General features: G+C 34.1%; 1 pseudogene; it reads right to left on the reverse strand.

Annotated features, from left to right (window-relative positions):
- Positions 1 to 9,131: 9,131 nt before the first annotated feature.
- Positions 9,132 to 9,881, reverse strand: LOC148193899 (cellulose synthase-like protein D3 pseudogene; annotated as a pseudogene).
- Positions 9,882 to 10,157: the final 276 nt, after the last annotated feature.

A 10,157-nucleotide genomic window follows, 5' to 3' on the forward strand; every position in this document is an offset into this window, starting at 1 on the left:
TGCTTGTCATAATTGTTTCAACGATCATATTTTTAAATGTGCTGACTAAGCATTAAATGGAAATCAATTGCATTAATTGCGAATTCAGTTAAGGAGCTTAATTGGTTATAAATCTATTATAGGTATTTAATGTAACCGATTCGATAAAAAGAGTAATCGATTAAATTGCGTCTAAATTGAATAAAACTATATATAGACGCATTGATTGGATTTCTGTAAGAAAAATTTGAGATTAACATTTTCATATATGATTTAGATTGTGCTAAAGGTTTTATAGAAGTGATCAAACCCTCCAAGAAACAAGAAATTGAAGTGATGGACTATTCTTGAAGATTTCGTGAGAGACAAGCTTGACTGGTTTGAAGATTCTGATCTTTCTGCACAACCGAGGTGCTCGCTGTGTGATCAGGAGAAGTTTCACAATCTGTGTGTTGTTGTACCCTATGCATGTTGCCAAGAAGAAGAACGAGGAGTTCTTGTACTTTGAGAGGGTTCTCAAAGGGGTGACTACAGGAGATGATTGTTCTTGCTGCAGGTTCTTGTATTTGGCTATATTAGATTACTGAGTTAGAGAGGTGATTTACATTTTGACAGTGTGGTTGTTGTAAAGCCTTGTTGTAAAAACTCATATATTTATAGTGCAAATTGGCTTTCAATCTCAGGTTGATTGAAAGAGCACTAGATATAGGCATTGAGGCCGAACCAGTATAAAACTCACAGTTTGATTTTTCTTCTCCCTATCTCTCTGCATTAATCGATTACTTATTGTTATCATTCGAATACGTATACTGCTATATTGCATACTAATGAACAAATTTTTAATCCCCGAAAATGGAGTCAAAAACTTGTTAACCCTCGGCAAGTGTAACCGAATCGTATCAAGTAATAAAACATGGTAAGACCAAGTATCATTTTCCCAAGAGACTCACGGCACTAAACAGTTATGTGGTTACTCAACTAATTAAGACTCTAAAGAACATATTTTTGGGATTTAAAATGCAAATGCAATCAAATAAACATGAATGCATGAATGCAATTTGATCAATTGAGGTTAAACACAAGAAAGAATGGATGATATTGTTGTCGGGGTTTAGATTTAACCTAATTTACTCTCATGCATTTATGAATTCGTCTTTCTTTTCATTAATGTTAATGTCACTCTCTAAATTACCTTAAACCCGATGTCTCAGTGAAGAAAGCCTATCCTTAATTATGAGTTCATACAATTCCTAGCATCCCTAATAATTAATTATGAAGCACAGAAGCTTAAAGGCCACCAACCCTCATATCCCTATGTCTAGGCAATACTGCTTTTGGGAGAATTTTCCCAGTTCTAGATTTCCCCGTATGTGTCCATATCGACAAAATCAATAATCATGACATCGAATGAGTTAAACAATGCATGCTTTGAGCAAAGAGGAAACACCCTAACAATTAATGAAAGAAAGCATGTATCTTATAAAAGATCTTGAAGAACAAATTCAATACATGAGAGTTTAAGAAGGTTACATCTTTCCCAACAACAATAAGGTTTAGCCCTCCATCGTCATGGAAGAGCTAGATGAATAATGGAATGAAAGAATGAAAGAGATAGAAAAACCCGAGAAAGAGAATAGGAGAGCCGTCACCATCCCCAAATCTACCCCCAAGGGGTGAAAAATGAGTTTCTATGCTTAAGCCATCAAAAGATACTAACCCTAGGAAGACTAAAGCCTTATATAGACTTCTAAATATTACAGAAAATTAAGCCCAAGCCCATAAGAATAACATAAAATGGGTCCAAGCCCAAAATAGATCATAAAAATTACAGAAAATTGGCCCAAAGCCCAATAAAGTGGCGCTCAGCGGTAAGTGCGTTTCTTCTATTTTGCCCCTCAGTTGCATTTTTACCCCTCAACGGTGCCAACGGGTCCTTGAAAGTGCCGCTCAACGGTAATTGGCGCTGAGCGATACTTGCGACTTCTCTTCTTTTGCACTTTTTGTGTCCTTTTCTGATTCCATCTCTGTCCCACTTTACTTCTTTCATCAAATTCATCTCAAAAACTTGCAAAAACAAGGAAATTAAGCATGAAACCTGTCCAACTCTCTTATTTCCAAAAACATAAGCAAAAGTATGATTCCATGCTAGTTTCTAGTCCTAAAGGTTGTTTTTGATATCAATTTTAAGTATAAAAATAACAGTTTTTCAACTGTTATCACATACACATTGCTTGTTGTTCAAGAAAGGTTTAAAGATTCGTCTTATTTGTGAAAAAAATTTGAAAAACGAGTAGTTTTATAAAACACCAATTCACCCCCCCCCCTCTTAGTGTTGAGAAACAAAGCTCATCATTTCTAACAAAGATAATGCATGATGAAATCATTCAATTAATGCAATTATGTATGCAAATGGTCTAAACTAAGATATGAATGCAATTACATTTCATTCACACACCAGCCACTCTGTTTACTTACATGCTTATGTTTTAATTGAATTGTGATGCATTGTTGGGTTGTTTATGGTACATTTTAACACCATTTACGTGTCATTCTGTGATTGGTTCATGTTGGTGTTTATGATTATTGTTATTGATTGTGAAGTAATTTTGGATCAATCACAGAATGACATGTAGATGATGTTAAAATGTTGTCGAAGTATCATTATCCTATTTAAATTGTAACACATATGACCTCTCTAACCAAGTAATTTACATATTAAAGAATCTCACAACAACCATAGACCTGATTCATCAAGTATACTATGAATGTCGAGCTATAACATGTTCTGCCCTTTGTGTGGTGAGACAATTGACCCCATCAAAGCTACCACAAGGTTAGTGCGTTAAAACTCCCTTTGCCAAATAGAGAAAGGCCCGTAGGCTAGGACCATGGTGGGTTATGCATTTATGGGGTGGAACAACTGACCCCATCTAAGCTACCACACAAGATTAGTCCTTTAACATGCCCCTTGCCAACAGGAGAAAGGTCTCCAGGTTGGGACCTCTTGCTATTCTCACCACATGACTCATCACTCTCTAATTGGACATAGATGATCATTAGAATGTCAGGATAACCCATCAGAACTGAACTTCTTACATTCATTACCACAACACATGAAACCATCAATGGGAATTTCCACCTTGGAATCCCTTTTCAATCATACCTCAATTACATACATAATCATATATCATACATAATCATACACATAATCAAAGACATAACCTTATGTCCATTTAAACATAAGTTCTACACATTTCCATAGATCATATAACGAACCAATATATCTTTTAAAACCATACACATAGGTAAAAAGATTAAAAAACACTAAAGAAAACAGACCCACTCGTTTAGCTAACAGACTCTACTCGCCCAGCTAGAGGCAAAATAACAAGCTTCCCAAGATGAGCGAATTGGCTCGCTTAGCCACTACAACTCTCTGCCCCCAAAATCCCAAAAACTCGCCCAACTAGCCAATTTTGCTTGCCCAACTAGAGCCAAAACAGCAAGCTCCCCAAACTTAGCGAGTTGGGTCGCCCAGCTAGCCAATTCATCTAGCCTAGTCGAACTGCATAATTCTACAGCACTAAAACTACAAAATTAGCACTTCTATACTACCCATTACCTCTTCTAACCACTTTTACTAATTTCTAAGACTTGTATATTAGATTATAAACTATTTTAGACTTAAACAAAAAATGTATAACATATCTTAAATTAATAATCAACTGTTTATGACAATACATCAACTCAAAAACCTCTAAATTCTCAATTTAAAGACCAAATTCACATTCCACCTATTCTAACTCATTTTTAAGTATTTTAAGAACTCTAATAAGTCCGAAATGACTTACTAACACACCCAAACCTTCTATTTAAACACAAAAACCATTGATTCAAAATCTCACTAGTCCAAACCCTCAAAAAGACTCTTAAAACCAATTAAACCATCATTAAAATGTTACTACCTCTCTTATAAAACAAATTTCAACCACTTGACAACTCTAACAACTCTCAATTCAAATTTAAAATGATTCTAAGACTTCATCTCCTCTTTCTAGCCCTTACCTCAAGAACTCACAAACCAAAGACGCAAAACTTAGTTCAATTCCCTTCTACATTAAACCAAATTAAACACCACCAAAACACCTCAAAACACAATTTATCATACCATTAGAGTTTCACAAAGAATCATTCAACATCAATAATCATCTTATAATCAATTTCACTTATTCAATAATTCACATTATTAGCATTTTAATCATAAACATCCAATATCCACAACTACACATCCTAATCAATATCAATTCATGCTTTATAAAATTTACCAAGAAAAAGATTTAACTTCCCTTACCTTACACCAAAGCTACCAAACTCTATACATGTCAAACCCTTACTTCAAGCTCAATGAACCCTAGGAACGCCTATAAACCTCAGAATTAAGATCAGAATAGATAATTAGGACCGTTGATTGACAGAGAACGAGGAATAAATAAGGGTGAACACATGCGTCAACACTCAAAACTAGAGATTTTAGAGAATAATGGTGAAAGGAAAAAAGTAGCCAAAACTTACTTGCTCTATAGAAGAAATTGATCGGATAGAAACGTAGACATCGCTACTGTTGTCATTTACGCACAAGAGATGACTCAGGAGTTAGAAAAGATAGAGAGAAGGTAAATAACTCAAGAAAAGAGTTTTTAGAGAGATGATTTGTGTTTTAGATAATGAGACACAATATAAACTTGTTTATATTACGAAACCCTTTTTATTAAAATAAGTCGTCTGATTAAAATAAAATACCCATCTACTTTATATACTCAAATTTTTCGGTTCTTACAATATGTATGCAACGTGTGTATCCCACTAATATTAACTAGATATTATTTTATAAACTAAAATTTATTATATCTAAAATAAATTTTATATTAATAAAAACTAATCATTTTAATCTTTTTATATATTTTTTTAAAACTCTGAAAAATATATTATATATAATTTTTAATAGGAATTATATATTATCATATTATAAGTAATCTAATAATGAAGTATATATAGCTAATTTTATAATTTTTATTACAAATATATATTAATATTATTTTATTAAATTTACCAAATATATTAATATTACTTATAATATGATAATATATAATTCCTATTAAAATAGCATTGAAATTCAACGAAGAGTACTAACAATGGGAGCATGCCCTCTAACACATGCTCCCATCGGTGCACCGTTCCTGGACGCGGAGCACCTCCACTTCTCCATTGTCGTTGAGTATAAAGGGCCTCTCGTTCCATGAATGTTGATTGGCTCTAAATCGATGCTTCTTGTAACACTTCAAATTAGTAAGATCATGTTACTGAGTAAAACATTTCATTAAGCATGATAAACCATATAAGCAATATATCATATATTTAGAGTCCTTCATGAAACTTTCAGGTACTATTTCAAAATTAAATCCAACAAAATTTGGAGGAAGGTACCCCATGCAAAGTATATATACATTCATGTAGTTTTTACTCATAAGTCGATCTAAATAGTTTCATTGTTGATTAGAACTCCTTTCTACATTATCATTGCTCACATATAACAAAATCATAACAAAAAAACAAAAAAACATGTGTCTAATGTAATTATAACAAACTATATAATTTATAAATGATTTCACATTAAAAGAAGTTCTCATCATCATAACCATTAAATCAAATATAATAAGAATCAAATGTCTAATGCCAAACTGACACTAAGCAAAATCACAATCCAACTAGTTTAGACCACAAGACTCTCATAACTTAGACATTTGACACTTACTTTTAGAAGACATGTGTTGAGTAGGCTACAAAATTTTGCACATGTCATTATCTCATGCTTTATTGGAGCCTGCTCTCTCGGAGCAATAAACTAGGACCATTATCCATGACATGTCTCGGAGCAATAAACTAGGACCATTATCCATGACATGTCTCGGAGCAATAAACTAGGACCATTATCCATGACATGATAAATTTCTTATACTTGCATAGTTTGATATGTTTCATACCGAACCGCTAGATTGTGGGAACCTCCCTTTTCCACAACTAAATGTCTTCCTTTATAGGAGTGAGATACAAGTAGAGTCAGACTAATATGATCAAGTCTCCATTTAATAAATCACAAACTCAACATAGTATACCACTCTCCTTGGAAGTCATTATACCCTTATTGTCTACACAATTCATACATCATATAGATCATATCAAGTCGTTCTTCATCACCTATATATGATCTGAAGCATTTTAATATCACTATTCATACAATTAATACATCATATATTCATCTCACACTTTTTCACACGCATACGCACACACACAAGCATAATTCGTTGCTGAAAATGACAAACAAACTTTAATTACAAAAAATCTCAAAATTTGCTATGAAATCACAAGGGAATTAATACATAAAGGTTAAGCCTTCCATGTGGAAGAAAAAAATAATTTCAAGAGAAAATAGAAAAGGGTAGTATGGAGTGTAGCTTTAAATAGATAGGAATTGATTTAGCACAATCTGCATTATTAGACATGTTTCTTCTTTTTTGGCATAAGATGCTTTATGTGAAAAGTTTAGATATAATCTTTAAGACGTTATTGTCTCTTTTATGTTTAATGAAACAAATCAAACAACATCGTATACAATTACAAAGTGCAGTTGATCACAATATTTTCTTCCCATAATTTAATTACGCTTACTTCTTGAATATATAAAATCATTTAATTAAAAAATCAAATAAATTATTGTGCATCCAAAGGTCCACAAGATCATCTATCGCTATACAAGTTGTATAAGACACATGTTAGAGTGTTCCAACACTACAAAAAAGAAGGGCATTACCGAAGGCCAGAAGCCCTCGGAAACAGCCCAAAACCGTCGGTAAAAGGTAATTACCGAAGGCTTATCGACGGCCAAAGAGCCCTCGGTAAATCCCTTGTCGCTAACATTTACCGAGGGCCAAAAGCCTTCGGTAATTACCGAGGGCCAAAAGCCCTCGGTAATTACCGAAGGGCAAAAGCCTTCGGTAATTTCCGAAGGGCAAAAGCCTTCGGTAATTTCCGAAGAGCGAATTTTCTGCTGTCCAGTAACCAATTATGGTGCAGTTTATGATCTGCTTTGGTGCTAATTTCGTGTGATTTTTTATTACTCTCCTGCATTGTGGTGCAGTTTATGAAATTTTTCATGACATCAAGTCAAACTAACCACTGATATTTCTATTGGAGAAGGATAATTGAAAAGGAGATATCAAATTATATTGCATAATATGTTTGTAGTCTTTTACATAAGATACTTGTTGCCACAACACTACAACACTACAAGTTTTCACATCTCAGTACATAGGAAAAACATTTAAATTCTAAGAGCAAATATAAAGAGAACTAATAATAAAGACTATCCAAGTTCAAGTGGCATGATGAAGGAGACTTTGATCAAGGTGCCACACACCTGCAAACCATAAAGTATAAATGTAAGTAGAAGTCATAGGTATTGGGAGAAAATTACCATATTGCTGGAAATGTACATTTTTTTCATCCAATATGAGAAGTAGCGGTATAAATATTACCAATATATCTATAATATGATATTATATAAAAAGTTATTAAGTCGAGAAATACAGAATTGTAAAAAAAAATGTTTAATTTTTTAAAGACAATATAATTTAAAAACACTATAATTTAAACATGATGGGAGATTTATAAAATAAAGGATAAAATTAGAATTTTTAAGTGTACTGATGCATGCAGGAAGAAATTATGGAAACGCAGGAAGCTCTTGGATATAACATTTGCTTACTGTCAAATATTCAAAGGAAATTAAAACTCTTTAGAGTTCAAGATTTACTAATTGTTCACTTTACAATTATATTTATTTACAATGTACAATAAGTTTATTATAAATTTATAGTTTTTAAAGACTACTTTAATAATGACAACGAAAAGAAACTAAAAAAGATCATAATCAGAAACAGTAGACACAAAGAATAACACAAAACTTGAAACACAAATAAAAGAAGGTATAGAGACAGGGCTCACAACTTTCTCAATGCTTGAAAAATGTTGCATCCTGTTTGATAGAATTTTCTTGAATGAGTGAAGCCATAGTTGTTCCCTGCAATTGTTGAGACAATCAGCACTTTTGTTCTAATGACGAAAAAAGTAATCACGAAAGTAATAATAACTACAGATTACAACCTCTACAACATCCACGACAACCCAACCAAGGTGGACAATGAACTTCTTGCAGCTACATGCACAACAATTGATCCTCCCATGCTTCAGTAATGAAACAAATTTTGATCAATGACTTATAATAATAATATACAACAAAGTGAAATGTAATTTATACATGTGGAAAACTGCTCATGCTCAGTACACCAAATATATTCATAGGAAAAAAATTCAAAGAAAATAAGTGAAAAATAAAGGCAAGTGGTGCAGACCCAAAAATTTAAAAATAAACACAAATATCTGCAGATGTGAAATTAAAGGGGTAATACAAAACAATTATACAAAATATCCTTGTAATCATGCCACATTACAGTCTTATAACAAATGCATTATGGTTATGAGCTATGAAGCATGATGCACAGTGATTAAAGGATGATAACTCTGGTCAGGTGTAGTAAAGCTATGGTGAAGAGGCAGGTAGCAAATATTGGGAAAAATGTATGACCTTTGACACTTACGGATTTCCTGTATCGAACAGAGTACATAAGATTCTTCTTTAATCAACTTAGTAGCATATGACTTGGTTTATTGAGCTTAAAATATTACTTCAGATTGAAGTTATAATTGTTTCAAAATCGTATAATTTTTTAAGCATCAAACTTACTTTAAGTTGAAGCCCCTATAACAAGAATCCAAGAAAATTAATTTAAGAAACATAATCACCGGTGACCGACAAGAATCATTGCTCCCACTTGATGCATAACATAATAATCATTGCTTTAGACCGTATTCTTTTATTAAGCTGAAAACATAATGGCTGATATCGCAGGGTAAATGATTTACAACTTCATAGTTAATCATAAAAAGAATAACAATATAGATTAGAACATGAAATGCATAAACTAGAAAAAAGTAATAACCTTTCCTATCAGGTATTACACTGATATATTGTTCTGCTAACTCCAACTGCTATTCCATTGAGGTATCACACTGTATATTGTTCTGCTAACTCCAACTGCTATTCCTATCAGGTTAACCATCATGATTGTGATTGGTGGTATCATAAGGGATATCCACTTCACAACATAGAGATCAGCAAACTCATCATCTACATCATCCCCACCAGATTTTTATGTCAAGGTGAAAGAGATTTCAATCCCTGCTATCACTTTGAGCAAACCCTGCAGCACTGCAGCTAGATGTGCACTTGTTCCTCCAATTAACCAAAACTGCTCGTTTCTCCACCACTCTTCCAGCTCAATGCCGGACCACTTGATTTCAAGCACAGCCAACATGCACAAAGTCACAGTGATGGTCAAGAGATAAACAAGGAAAGTGATGTTGAGAGTTTGAACAATGAATTGGCCTGAGAAGAGGGAGAGTGCAGGGAGGAAGCACTAGACTATAAGGAAAAAGGAAGTGAATGGATAGATTCCAACATTAAGGTATGCAATCGGTTGGAGAAACTCCATTCTTGGGCTAGCTAGAAATGCATTGTTTCTTGAGAAGAATATTTCAACCGACCTAGTTGCCCATCTTAGGACTTGATGTAGTCTGTCAGTGAGATTTATGGGAGTTGTGCCACGGAATGCATCACGCTTGGTAACACAATAAACTGATTTCCATCCTCTATTGTGCATCCTGTGGCCAATAACGACATCCTCAGTAACTGATCCATAGATCCATCCGACACGCTGTCCCCATTCAGTTTTATCCTCGTACCAGCAAGAGATCACACTGATGGCCTCTGCCACGGTTGATGGATCAAGAAGCTCACGTGGTATGGTGAAGGCGCCAGGAGGGCGCCCCTCCAACAAGTCCCTCAACCAAGTTCCTTCAAGTTCTGAGCACACCGTCTAGAGGTCGCCACAACACCGTCGTCACGCTGCGACCACCACCTTCGAACAACCCCCTCGGAATAATGTAATCCCTCAACCACCACCCTCCTCACTGGCACTATCCTAACGTCGACACAGCAATTG

The sequence above is a fragment of the Vigna umbellata genome, chromosome 8 (genome assembly GCF_029865625.1).
Source record: "Vigna umbellata cultivar VRB3 chromosome 8, Vumbellata_1.0, whole genome shotgun sequence".
In the NCBI taxonomy this organism is placed as follows: domain Eukaryota; kingdom Viridiplantae; phylum Streptophyta; class Magnoliopsida; order Fabales; family Fabaceae; genus Vigna; species Vigna umbellata.